Source organism: Fundulus heteroclitus, chromosome 4 (assembly GCF_011125445.2).
Source record: "Fundulus heteroclitus isolate FHET01 chromosome 4, MU-UCD_Fhet_4.1, whole genome shotgun sequence".
Classification (NCBI taxonomy): Eukaryota; Metazoa; Chordata; class Actinopteri; order Cyprinodontiformes; family Fundulidae; genus Fundulus; species Fundulus heteroclitus.
The window spans coordinates 8,752,295-8,764,980 of NC_046364.1; the positions used below are offsets into that span (position 1 = coordinate 8,752,295).

A 12,686-nucleotide genomic window follows, 5' to 3' on the forward strand; every position below is an offset into this window, starting at 1 on the left:
TATGTTATTGTCATTATTTTACTTGTAATGTTTATGTTGTATTTTTCATCCATTTGGGTTTCTATTATCTATTCGATAATCACCACTTACTGAATGCTCCATTTTCTTTTATGCTTTCTCGCATGCACTGAAATTACAATAAATCGATTTGGTTTGCACCAGCGTAACCCTCTCTAGAAATGACTGAACAGAAGAAAATAGTGCAAAGGGGCATAAATGCTATTTATGAATTCAGGGTCACCTTTGAGCTGTTGTCTATTGTTTGGCATTAGTATTCATCCAAGGAGCGATTTCTCGAACAAAAACATTACTTGTTTGCAGTTTGCTGAGAGTCATTTGAACAAGCGGGCTTGTTTACCAGAAAGCTCGTTCATAAATGTTTTGTGGACTGATGAGACAGAATAATGATCCTCCTGTGAATCCACCACCCAAAAGGATGAGCCATAAAGCCTTAGTGCAAAGTGGACTGGATCGTTATCTGACCCAAAGGTCTTGGTCTGATCACTTGGTGCTGAAACTGGTCAGAGACACGTAAATTATAATTCCTCTGGTCGGGGAACCAGCCTGGTTGAGCTTTTTATTTTTTTTTCAGGATGTATAGCTCAGTCGGGGTTAGGAGTATAATTGCATAAGGTTAGCCAATGCTCATCTTTAGCAATAGAGTAAGGAGGACTATAATCAGAGAGTATCTCAAGGAAAAGCCTCTCTCTGCTACATTAAAGAGAAGCCCTCCTACGCTGTTTAGGAACAAAAAGCAAACAGTTTATGAGAGGAACCCCATAAACACGCCAAGCTGGAAGCCTTTTCTCCATAAAGTTATGGGCTCAAAAGTTATTTTCTCTATAAATCTCATGTGTTAGACTGCTCAGGAACTATTGTCAATGTTTTTCTTTTCTACAACAGACAAAAATTTGTCCCAATAACAAAGCTTCACCGACTTTATGCCACATAGAGACAGCAGTCGTTAGATGGCTTTCAGGGGGCAATGAAACACATTCAGGGCTGCATGGTCACAGCTAGGTCACCTTTTTTTTTGCGTGGAATGCGAATGCTCTCCTCCCATGCATGCTCTGCACACTAGTTTCCTCCCACAGGCAAAAACGCACACGTTAGGTTACACGGCGATTCCAAATTGCCCTTAGGTGCATTTTTTTTTTTTTTGTGCTGGTCCTGCGACAGACTGACAACCTGCAGCCTCTCAAACGTTGACAGCTGGAATCGGCTCCAACCCCATGAATAGATGAATACATATAAAGTATATTGGGCAGCTTTTCCATTTTCTACTGAGATAATGTATTGCAATAATCTTCACAGTGATCCTTTTCATGAATAGTGGAAAGAGGCACTGTTTGAAACTCCCGGTCATGTTTCCTGACCAGCTTTAATCGCTAATAAAATAAACTCGAGTCAGAGTAGTGTAGCGGGGCCTGAAAACACTTTTGTCGGCGGCTTCATGGTCAGCATGCAGTCTTGTAGACTCCGAACTGCAGGAAGATTATAACCTTCATGAAGGTCACCACACAATTAACCTGGGAAATGTGAACGAATAAATGCTGGCAGGAATATTGGGAACACTTTTACTATCTTGCATCACTCAGTAAGTCTTAAATCAAGAATATTTAAGCATGTTTAACAGAATATCTGCATACAGAATATGTTTTTCCTCGCTGACAAACACTATGCTCTATGCTGTTTCTTATGGAAATACCATGCATTCAACTCTATTGTGGTTTCTGACAAGGTAAATAAAGCTGCTTCTTATTCTGTGGGAAAAAAAGAAGTGTCTTTCCGTGTGACTGCTGAGACACAGCAGAAAATGTAAAATTATTCTCTTTGATTCAGACAGAAAAAAACCCACCAACACGTCTTTTTCAATTTTGAGACTTATTTTTGATACTTCTGGGGCAGCTCTTTTTTTTTTTTTTTTTTTTTTCAAAGAAGACCAGCAAGAACAAAGACAACAGAGAGACCTGGAAATAAAAATGGCATCACTCCTTTTTTTTTTCTTCTAAATCACATTTTCTTTTTATTGCAGGCGTACTGCCTTCATTAAAGATTCCATTAATTTTTCATGCTCCACATGTAATATGAAGCAGATTTATGTAACTTCGACTAACCTAACATAAGAGCACATTGTATAGGAGCACATTCCTCTGCTCTTTGCCAGCAGGCCAGCCACCACTCTGAGAAGTCAGGAAGGTCTTAAGTTTCTGTAACCCCCAAGGAGAGAAAAGAAGGAAAGAAAAACTGAGCTGCTGGGAGGGGATGCCTTAAGGAATGGTTGGCATTCCGAAATGTTGTTTCTCTCCGCCAGTTTATTTCTGTCTGTTTTACCATAATCCAAGAAAACACTCGTCAGCCAATCAGAGAGCTCCGCGCTTCCACGTCACCTCTCTTCCACAACAACATGCTGATAAATCAGGGGGCAAAACGGACAGTAGCTTACAATAACAAAACACCCTGGAGAGTTTAAGGAGGGATTTTAATGTGTTAATCTGAGCAGTGAGATCAAGTATGATTAATGTAATCCTGCCCTAAAGTAAACGGAGTGCAACGTTCATTAACCAATTCTGGTGTGATTAATGGAATCAGGATGAAGTTCATCCCTGTAATCAAACAAGCCCACCCAACACAGGCTTATTATTTGTCACATCGCAGACATCTGTGTAGCGGTTACTAAATCAAGGAGAAAATCAGAGAAGCTGCCACACAGTTGATTAAATGTGAGAATGACTTACCTCCAACTTATCTGACAGTCTGCGCTCCCAGCTGTCCCTCCTCTTCACTTAGAAACTGACAAAACTTCTCAACTTGGTCCTTTTCACACACTCCCTCCCTCTCTGCTCTCTCTCACTCAACATGTGTGCACATGTGATTGTCATTGGCAGAAGCTGAGAAGCAAAACGAGGACATCTAGAGGCCCATAAAGCAACAGCACGACAGCGTTTTTGTTTCTCACGGTAATTCAACCATCGTCTAGCTGTTTGGCATTGAATGAGCACAGGGGTGCTGGTGGCAGATTCCTCCAGTTAATGGGAAAACGGTCGACATATAACCAACAACTGTGGTTATTGAAGTGGCAAGTAAAAAAAAAAAAGCATGTTTTTGGATTCTAGAGGGAGTCCCAAGAGAGAACCCATGCACTGTGAGACCTTGTGAACCCTAAGCAAAAAGGCCCTGGTTTGGTTTGGACCTATGAGTTTAATGTTGCAAGGTAGCAGTGGTGACAATTGGTCCATCATGGAGCCTTCTAAAGATAACGTTCCAGAATATTTTCACAAATGATTGCTAGGCTTACTTAATATGACATAAAAGGCTTTCTTTATTATAGAAAACTATTTATAGAATTCAGTAATCAGCATTTAAATAATTTTTTGTGAAGTCAGTGCTTCCAAAACCAATGGCTTCATGAATTTAACACGGAAAATAATCAAAATTTGTTTTAAATCTCATTTGATTTCAATTCAATTCAACTTATATAGCAGCAATTCACAACACATGTCATCTTAAGGCACTTTATAAAGTGGTCAAGTATATATTGGTCAAAACGTTTCCTATCAAAGGAATAGGAAATTGATTGCATCAATTGATTGCATCAAGTCCTGACAAGCCGCCTTCACTCCTCCTCAAAGAGCGTAGAGCCACAGTGGACAGCCGTCTGAATTGACGATGGCTTTGCAGCAATCCCTCATACTGAGAATGCATGAAGCGACAGTGGAGAGGAAAACTCCCCTTTAACAGGGAGGAAAACCTCCAGCAGAACCGAAACCAGGCTCAGTGTGAACGCTCATCTGCCTCGACCCACTGGGGGTTAGAGAAGACAGAGCAGAGACACAGAAAGCACAGAAGCACACATTGATCCAGGAATCCTTTCTATGTTACATGGTAATGGTGGATGATCTGCCTCCCTTGGATGGTGTCACAGCAAACAGAAAGCCAGACCGGGTGTACCTACTATGAAGAGAAAAAAGAGAGAGAGAACAAAAACAGTAGCAGAACTCAGCAGAGTGAGAGAAATAGACCCTGATGTCCTACAGCAGCCTAAGCCTATAGAAGCATAACTACCTTGAGATAGCTCAAGGTAACCTAAGCTACTCTAACTATAAGCTTTGTCATGGTGCTTTCGTTACAGTGTGGTGGTTTGGATTTACTGCTCTTACTTTTCACTCTGTTCTGCACTGTTCAATTCACTAGTTGTTTTTTACTGACTGATTTTTGGCCCACACACACTAACAAGTTGGGCTTGATTGACCCTTGTCAGGGCATTGATGGTTTCACAAATATCACACCGGGTTGATGGAAGAGCAGCCAAATCAATATTTTTCAGAACTGCCGTGAAGCAGAACAAACCTATTTGCTTGCCCAACACTGGGGTTGTCAACAGGTTTTATCTCACTAGGTTAGCTATATGTGTGTGTGTATACATATATAGACATAGTCGCTACCAATATTATCTTGTGGCACGATGAAACAAAACAGGTCCAAGTGATATCTATTTCCACATCCATTCAATTAATTCCAGCACAATACAAGCACAGTCATATTTAAATGCATACAGTCCTAATTAATCATATTAATAATATAAGAAAATACAATTCAGTTGATCATATAATGATAAATGGTAAAAGGGTATATACAGATTTCAACAAGTCGTTGACAGCAGAGATCCCTCATGCTGAGTAAGAATATGGCAACAGTGGAAAGGAACAACTCCATTTAAACAGGAAAACACATCCAGCAGAAGTAGGCTAAAAAGGACCAGCCCTGAGTCATGATCTATAAAAAAAAACAATCTACAGTTCAACTGTCTTTATGTTATGGGAATTCTAAACAATAATAAATACATTTCCATCTTTACTAAATGAAGAGATGGCGGTGATGAAGTCCCAGCACCTTTATTGAGAAACAGAGCAGAGATCACATAGATGGAAAGTAATCGCACCCCACGGTCCCGCTGCAGTCTGCGTCTGCCCTGTCTCTGCCCCGTCTCGCTTTTCGGCTCCCCCTAATACTGCACCTTGGCCTTGGCCTGAGACAAAACAGAGACAGACTATCATAGACAATAATCGTCCCACACAGTATTTGCGCAATATTTGGCCTTGCAATCAGCAAACAGTGGATCTTATACACAGCCGTCATGTCCCCACGAGGGACAAGCGTGATGGAAAATGGATGGATGGATGGATTTGTTAATTCTAGATTACTGACTTGTTTGACTTGTGTCACCATTTTTGTTGTTGTTTCATCTATTTGCTGTTTTTCGTTCCTTCACTTTCCACATCTGAAATGTTGCACAGATTGTTTTAGGACAAAATAAAAAGTATTATATAAAAAAAGAAAACAGTAGTAAGTACTGTTTAAGTAAGTAAACCATACATTTCATCTGAAAAGTGTCCTTGCACAGAAAGCTATTATAAAGTTTTAATAGCTTTGAGTTTTTATCTTGATGAAAACAGAGAGATCTAAGGTCTTTAAACGACCTGAATTCTTATGTTGTTGTGCTCAACTTATTCCTCCTCCTTCTAAGGTCCACATTAACGTGCTTTGTCTGGTTCACATTTTAGAAGATTGGATTGTTCCCTCACTATATAATAAAAGCAGTCCTGTTTTTATACACGGTCAACTTCACAATGCACCACTCTAAAATACTCTATATTATGAAATCTAATCAGAGTTCTGATTTTATAAGACTAAATTTATTTTTCTGCTGCTCTACTAAGGCTTTATAAAAAAAAAAATCATTTATTCACCCTGTATTTCTGTGTCTCTGCTCTGACTTCTCAAACACCCAGTCAGTCGAGGCAGATAGCCGTTCACACTGAGCCTGGTTCTGCTGCAGGTTTCTTCCTGCTAAAGGGAAGTTTTCCTCTCACTGTCGCTACATGCATGCTCGGTGTGAGGGATTGCTGCAGTCAGCAACACAATGCAAGCAACTGTCCACTGTGGCTACATGCTCATCCATGTCAGTCACTTGATGCAATCTGGTGGATTTCCTTAGATAGATTTTGTTTAAACCAGTCTGTCTGCAGGATCAAATTGAATTGACTTTGTAAAGTGCCTTGAGATGAGATGTGTTGTGAATTGGCGCTATATAAATAAAACCAAATTGAATTGAACCCTTTAGGATGTTTTTTGTACTAAAACTCCTTTCATACATCAGAGGTGTCACATAAAACCCAATGAATGGGCAAGCTGTCCAAAGTAGTTTAGAAAACAGAAGGATTTGACAAATAAACATTTTCTGTGATGATTTTGTGTAACATTGTTATTGGATCCTGATGGAGCCTCAAAAGCCCTTTCAGTAAATTGTTGTGGCATTTTAACCATAACCAATTGTTGAAACTCATTACATTTTATCTTTCCCAATTGTCTGTGCATCACTGGTCACATGCAGAACCCTATTTGCAAAGCAGTCCCCTGGGATGTAAATTCAATGACACTAGCATTGTGATGCTTTAGCCTGAGGGCTGACGAGCTAATGTATCGCTTTTGAACCCAAGCACATTTGCTGAAAGGCATGAAGGATGATTTTGACTTCTGTAATAGTTTCTGAAATAGAATTGTTCTTCTGTTATTGCAAATAAAACTGACATTGAGTAAGCTGTTACTGGAGGGGTCAACAGTTTGAGAGGAACAATTGTCTTATAGCACTAAATGACATAATCTGGCAATCAGGATAACATGATGGCCAATGGCACATCCACTGAACAGTTTGTGTTGCTCGTATACAAATGATGAATCGACAACTCTACATTTCAGACCAATTTCTCAGTGCATTGAGCTTAAATGTTGCAATTTACTCACCTTAAAATATAATTTATTCCAGAAAACCAACATATCATTAGGAGTCACAGAAGCAAACACTGTGGGTTACAGCTTTCCTTTCAGTCCTACACGCATTATACCTAAAGGCAATAATTTACGGCAGTAATGTGCAGCTCAGTATGTTTAATTACTTTGCCTGTGAATAAGCCCAGCAGAATCACATTAGCTTCCGTTCATCAATGTTCATGGTTCTATCTATCTATCTATCTATCTATCTATCTATCTATCTATCTATCTATCTATCTATCTATCTATCTATCTATCTATCTATCTATCTATCTATCTATCTATCTATCTATCTATCTATCTATCTATCTATCTATCTATCTATCTATCTATCTATCTATCTATCTATCTATCCATCCATCCATCCATCCATCCATCTGGAAGTTTAGGTGCTTTAACAAATGTCTGAGGCCTTCACAGAACAGCCATATTTACACAAAGATTAAATTAAACAGTAGAGGACTCTATAATTTAATTCAGTTTTATTTATTTATATATTACCAATTAACAACATGTGTCAACTCAAGGCACATTTCAAAGTTACTTCAATCAAACCATTACAGATTAAGTTTTCTATCTAAGGAAACCCAGCAGATTGCATCGAATCATTGAAGCGTTCCCTCCTGAGCAAGCATGTTACCACAGTGAACAGTCGCTTGCAAAGTGTCATTGACTTTGCAGCAATCCCTCATACTGAGCATGCATGTGGCAACAGTGGAGAGGAAAACTCCCCTTTAACAGGAAGGGACCTCCATCAGATCCAGGCTCAGTGTGAACGGCCATCTGAGTAGAGACACATAAAATGAACACAAAGCACTGATCTAGGTGTACTTTCTATGTTACAGAGGGTAATGTCAGACTAGCTCCATAAGTGGCTTTCTCTAGGAAAGAAACACATTTAAGCAGATAAACTCTGAGCCAGTTTTCTGCAAGAAAATGGAAGAGAGCACATAAAGTAAATTGCAGTAAAAGCTCAGCTGAAAGCTATATCTAGGAGAGAAACAGGATTAGACTCTGAGAGACAGCGCCAACTGTATCATCTCGAGGATGTTGTCACAGCTAAAAGGAACGCCAGGGCAGATGTAGCTACTACGAAGAGAAAAAAACAGAGAGAACAAAAAGCTTAAAGTTGAAATAACAATTATTGCAACATTAAGGTTAACCTAAGCCACTCTAACTAGAAGCTTTTTCAAAAAGGAAAGTTTTGAGCCTAGTCCTAAAGGAAGGCAGGGTGTCTGCCCCACAGACTAAAACTGGGAGTTGGTTTCACAGGAGATGAGCCTCAAACACTAAACCTGATAACTTTACTGTTGTGTTGGCTTTTGTGGATTGTATTTAGGGGTATCAAAGTCAACGGCTGGGAATGTGTAACCTGACAACAGCCAGCTGCATGTATCGCTCCGCTTAGCTCCACTCACATACATCTGGGACACGGCCATAGGGATTGCCTTTACTGAAGGCTGGGCCTTATCAAAACTCCTTGCATATGATTGGATAAGCCACTTGTCTGTCATCTTTATCGACGTGCTATTTCAACCACTCACACCGAAGCTAACCCGTGACGCTGATGAGACCGACGCAGGAAAACCCCCCCCCTTTTTTTTTTTTTATGTGTTTGCGGCTCTAGTGCAGGGTTTCCCGCAGCGCTATCTTGGCGAGGCGGCCGCGGAAAACGTGTCGTCCCTCCCCCCCCCCCCCCCCCCCGCTCCGCGAGTCGGTCCGCCTCGCATAAGCAAATTCCTGCGGGAAACACTGTAGTGGCACACCTTTTATTGACAGTGAGCTGACAGGAAGAGGGGGAAAGACAGGCGGCAAAGCGCCGCGGGTCGGAGTCGATCCCGGGCCGACCGCGTTGAGGACTAAAGGCCTCCTTATATGGTTCGCGCTAACCGCTAACCGCTCCGGGGACGCGTCCGCGCCCCAGAAAACAAAACTTGCCAAATCCGGTCGGGAGAAGGGCGAAAACATGGTTTCCTCCAACAAAAGCCTTAAGAGCCGTTCTCTGATGTTCTTTTAATGAAACAATATTAGGTAGATTGGACAACACGGAAGAAATAGCAGCATCAATGCTAACGCTTGCTTCCTCGATGCGAGCCGCCATTGTTGTTGGAATCTCACGGTGGCTTCTCCACTACGTCACATCCATGAAACACCCGCCCTGCGTCCTGATTGGCCAGACCAAAAATTTGGTTGGGGAAATCATTTTCAATGAGCCGTGTCCCAGATGTATGTGAGTGGAGCTAGGCGGAGCGATACATGCAGCTGGCTGTTGTCAGGTTAGGGAATGTGCATGCCAGCTCCACTTTTCTGACTTTTTTGCTGTTAAACGTTTGAAAACTATCAATCCTTGTCCTTCAATTTTGCAGTTATCTACTAACGGGTGTTAGTCTGTCACATAAAATCACAAAATAAAATATTAAAGATGTTAATTATGCCAATGTGCAAAACTCTAATACAAAAAATGAAACGGTAACACTTTACAATAAGGTACACAAAATTTTATTAACTACTAGGGAATGCCCTGGGAACTAATCATGTATTAATTAGTGGTTAACCAGTACTTACTGGGGAACACATAACCCAGTGTTATTGGGGACTACTGGTGAGTTACCAGGGAAACAAAGATGAACTAATCAGGAACTAATGGGTAGTTAACAAGTAGACCAACGAGGAATGAATCAGGAACTAAAACTATAGCAAAACCAAACATAAAAGTTTACCCACTTATCTGTTATACATTTAAATGTAGTTAATGTTCAGAAGATGTCAGGAAAACTGAGTAATAAAGAGCTGGATCCACAAAAATAGTTTAAGCATTTTGGACGTATCTACTATAAATGAGGACTTTTGTGGTCGTATTATAACTAATTTGCTTAATTTACTTAAAACAAACTTTAAAAAACAAATTGAGCAACTATAGAACGTAGTCAAACAATTATCCTTATCATGGAAGAAATCCTTCATAAATTACATCTGGCAGTAAATTTCAGAAATAAGAAGATAAAATTATAGATTTCAGAGACATGCCTCTCGTTTTAATGTTTCTTCTTTCACTTTTTTACTTTAAAATAAAATCAGCTTATTAAGGCTATAAAAATATCCAGGGACCAAGCGTAAAAGAGCATGGCATCCTGAGCTGGATGAACAAAAGTCACCCCTGATTGGATTGTTTATCCCATCTGTCATTAAATTCCTCCTAAAAATGCACCTAAATCCAGAATGGTGGCTTTTGAAATATATTGTATTTTATTTGTAGATTTAGACATCAGGCGGGACTGGCAATTACACATTTCTGCTTCTTGAGTCCCCAGGGAAGTTTAGCCTCCTTTGGGCATGTTACAAAATAATGTCTCAGGAGTCGTTACAACAACCTACACTATTTTTCAGTCTTCCAAATTTTAACAAAGGTGTAAATCCCAAGAGAGGTCTGTGCATGATGCAGTTACCTGGCCTATTTTGGTACCCCACATATGATTTTTCACAAATCTACTTGCTGCACAGTGGTGCAGTTGCTAGCACTGTTTGTCTTGCAGCAAGAAGGTCCTGGGTTTTAAAATCGGTTGTATTTCTGCATAACCTGACAACAGCCAGCTGCATGTATCGCTCCGCTTAGCTCCACTCACATACATCTGGGACACGGCCATAGGGATTGCCTTTACTGAAGGCTGGGCCTTATCAAAACTCCTTGCATATGATTGGATAAGCCACTTGTCTGTCATCTTTATCGACGTGCTATTTCAACCACTCACACCGAAGCTAACCCGTGACGCTGATGAGACCGACGCAGGAAAACCCCCCCCCTTTTTTTTTTTTTATGTGTTTGCGGCTCTAGTGCAGGGTTTCCCGCAGCGCTATCTTGGCGAGGCGGCCGCGGAAAACGTGTCGTCCCTCCCCCCCCCCCCCCCCCCCCGCTCCGCGAGTCGGTCCGCCTCGCATAAGCAAATTCCTGCGGGAAACACTGTAGTGGCACACCTTTTATTGACAGTGAGCTGACAGGAAGAGGGGGAAAGACAGGCGGCAAAGCGCCGCGGGTCGGAGTCGATCCCGGGCCGACCGCGTTGAGGACTAAAGGCCTCCTTATATGGTTCGCGCTAACCGCTAACCGCTCCGGGGACGCGTCCGCGCCCCAGAAAACAAAACTTGCCAAATCCGGTCGGGAGAAGGGCGAAAACATGGTTTCCTCCAACAAAAGCCTTAAGAGCCGTTCTCTGATGTTCTTTTAATGAAACAATATTAGGTAGATTGGACAACACGGAAGAAATAGCAGCATCAATGCTAACGCTTGCTTCCTCGATGCGAGCCGCCATTGTTGTTGGAATCTCACGGTGGCTTCTCCACTACGTCACATCCATGAAACACCCGCCCTGCGTCCTGATTGGCCAGACCAAAAATTTGGTTGGGGAAATCACTTTCAATCAGCCGTGTCCCAGATGTATGTGAGTGGAGCTAGGCGGAGCGATACATGCAGCTGGCTGTTGTCAGGTTAATTTCTGCATGGAGTCTGCATGCTCTCCCTGTGCATGTGTGAGTTCTAGCCGGGTACTCTGGCTTCCTCCTACAGACCAAAAACATGACTGTTAGGTTAGTTGGTTACTCTAAGTTGCCCTTAGGTGTGAGTGTGTGTTTATGTGCATGGGTGTTTGTTATGAAGGTTTTTTTTATGAAGTTTTTTTTTGTCCTGTATGTCTCTGTGTTGCCCTGTGATAGACAGACAACCTGTCCAGTGTGTTCCCCACATCCTGCCCATCAACAGCTGTAGATAGGCACCGGCGATCCTGGATGGATAAGTGGGTTTAGAAAATGGGTGAAAATAAAAGCATGAACTAATTAACAAAACTGTGTGAGACAATATTAAAATTCAAGGAGAAAATTTGTTCCGGAAAAAAAAAATAGAGCATGAATCTATTTACTTGTTCAACAGAAGCAAAGTTAAGGTCACTCAAGATCAAAAATAAATTTCCTTCTGCAGAAAGGTTACTGCTTTGGAGCCCAACTTCCCTGTTCATACGTCAAGTTGTCTTCAGGCCAGATTCTCTACCCTACACTGCCCTCTAGTGTTTTTACCTGTAATACATCATAAAAAGTGACGCATTTAAAAAAAAAGTCTAAGTATATTTGATATTTCAGTGGTTTGACTTTGTTTTTTCTTTTATGTGACTATGGACGTAAAGTCTGAAAGAAAGATTTATTATTATTATTATTATTATTATTATTATTATTATTAGTAGTAGTAGTAGTAGTAGTAGTAGTAGTAGTAGTAGTAGTAGTAATAATAATAATAATAATAATAATAATAATAATAATAATAAGTGTCTGACGGACTAAAATACATGAATTTTTGATACACACTTCTCTTCTCAGGATCGATGTGCATGAGACACTGGTGGACATCTCAGGAGCTTTTTATAGCCTACATAAATATGCAAAAAATAAAAAAAATTTATGCATAGCAACGTGGACTTTATTTTACATTTATATAGTCTTAACAAGATGCACCAAAATTGTTACTATTACTATTGTTCAGATAATTCCTAGTAATTTCCTTTTAAACTTGATGTATTATCCCAGATTTGAATAACAAATTTGAAAAGCTCAGTTTAGGTGGGTTATTTCCAGTAAATAAGATAAGAGTAATTAATTAATCAATTAAAATGGTTCAATTAAAGTGTAATAAATGTATCATACACACAATACTTTTTTTTTCTGTTGACCCAAATGGTTGTCACTTACAGCCATAGCTTATTTTCTGGGAAACTAAATGTTGTGTTTTATCATAATAACCAAAAATAACAAATAATAGTTTTGAGAAAGTTACGTTTATAGCTGTGTAATTAATCCATGTTTCTTTATTAAAC

The 12,686-nt window shown here is 40.3% G+C and overlaps 1 protein-coding gene across 1 annotated transcript in view; it reads right to left on the bottom strand.

Moving 5' to 3' along the window:
• The window catches only part of tspan4a (tetraspanin 4a), a 235,394-nt gene extending 232,561 nt beyond the window's left edge, over window positions 1-2,833 (bottom strand). Inside the window, exon 1 of the mRNA XM_036136005.1 lies at window positions 2,739-2,833. The gene's annotated coding sequence lies outside the window, so the exon portion shown is untranslated. The remainder of the gene's footprint in view (window positions 1-2,738) is intronic.
• Window positions 2,834-12,686: the final 9,853 nt, after the last annotated feature.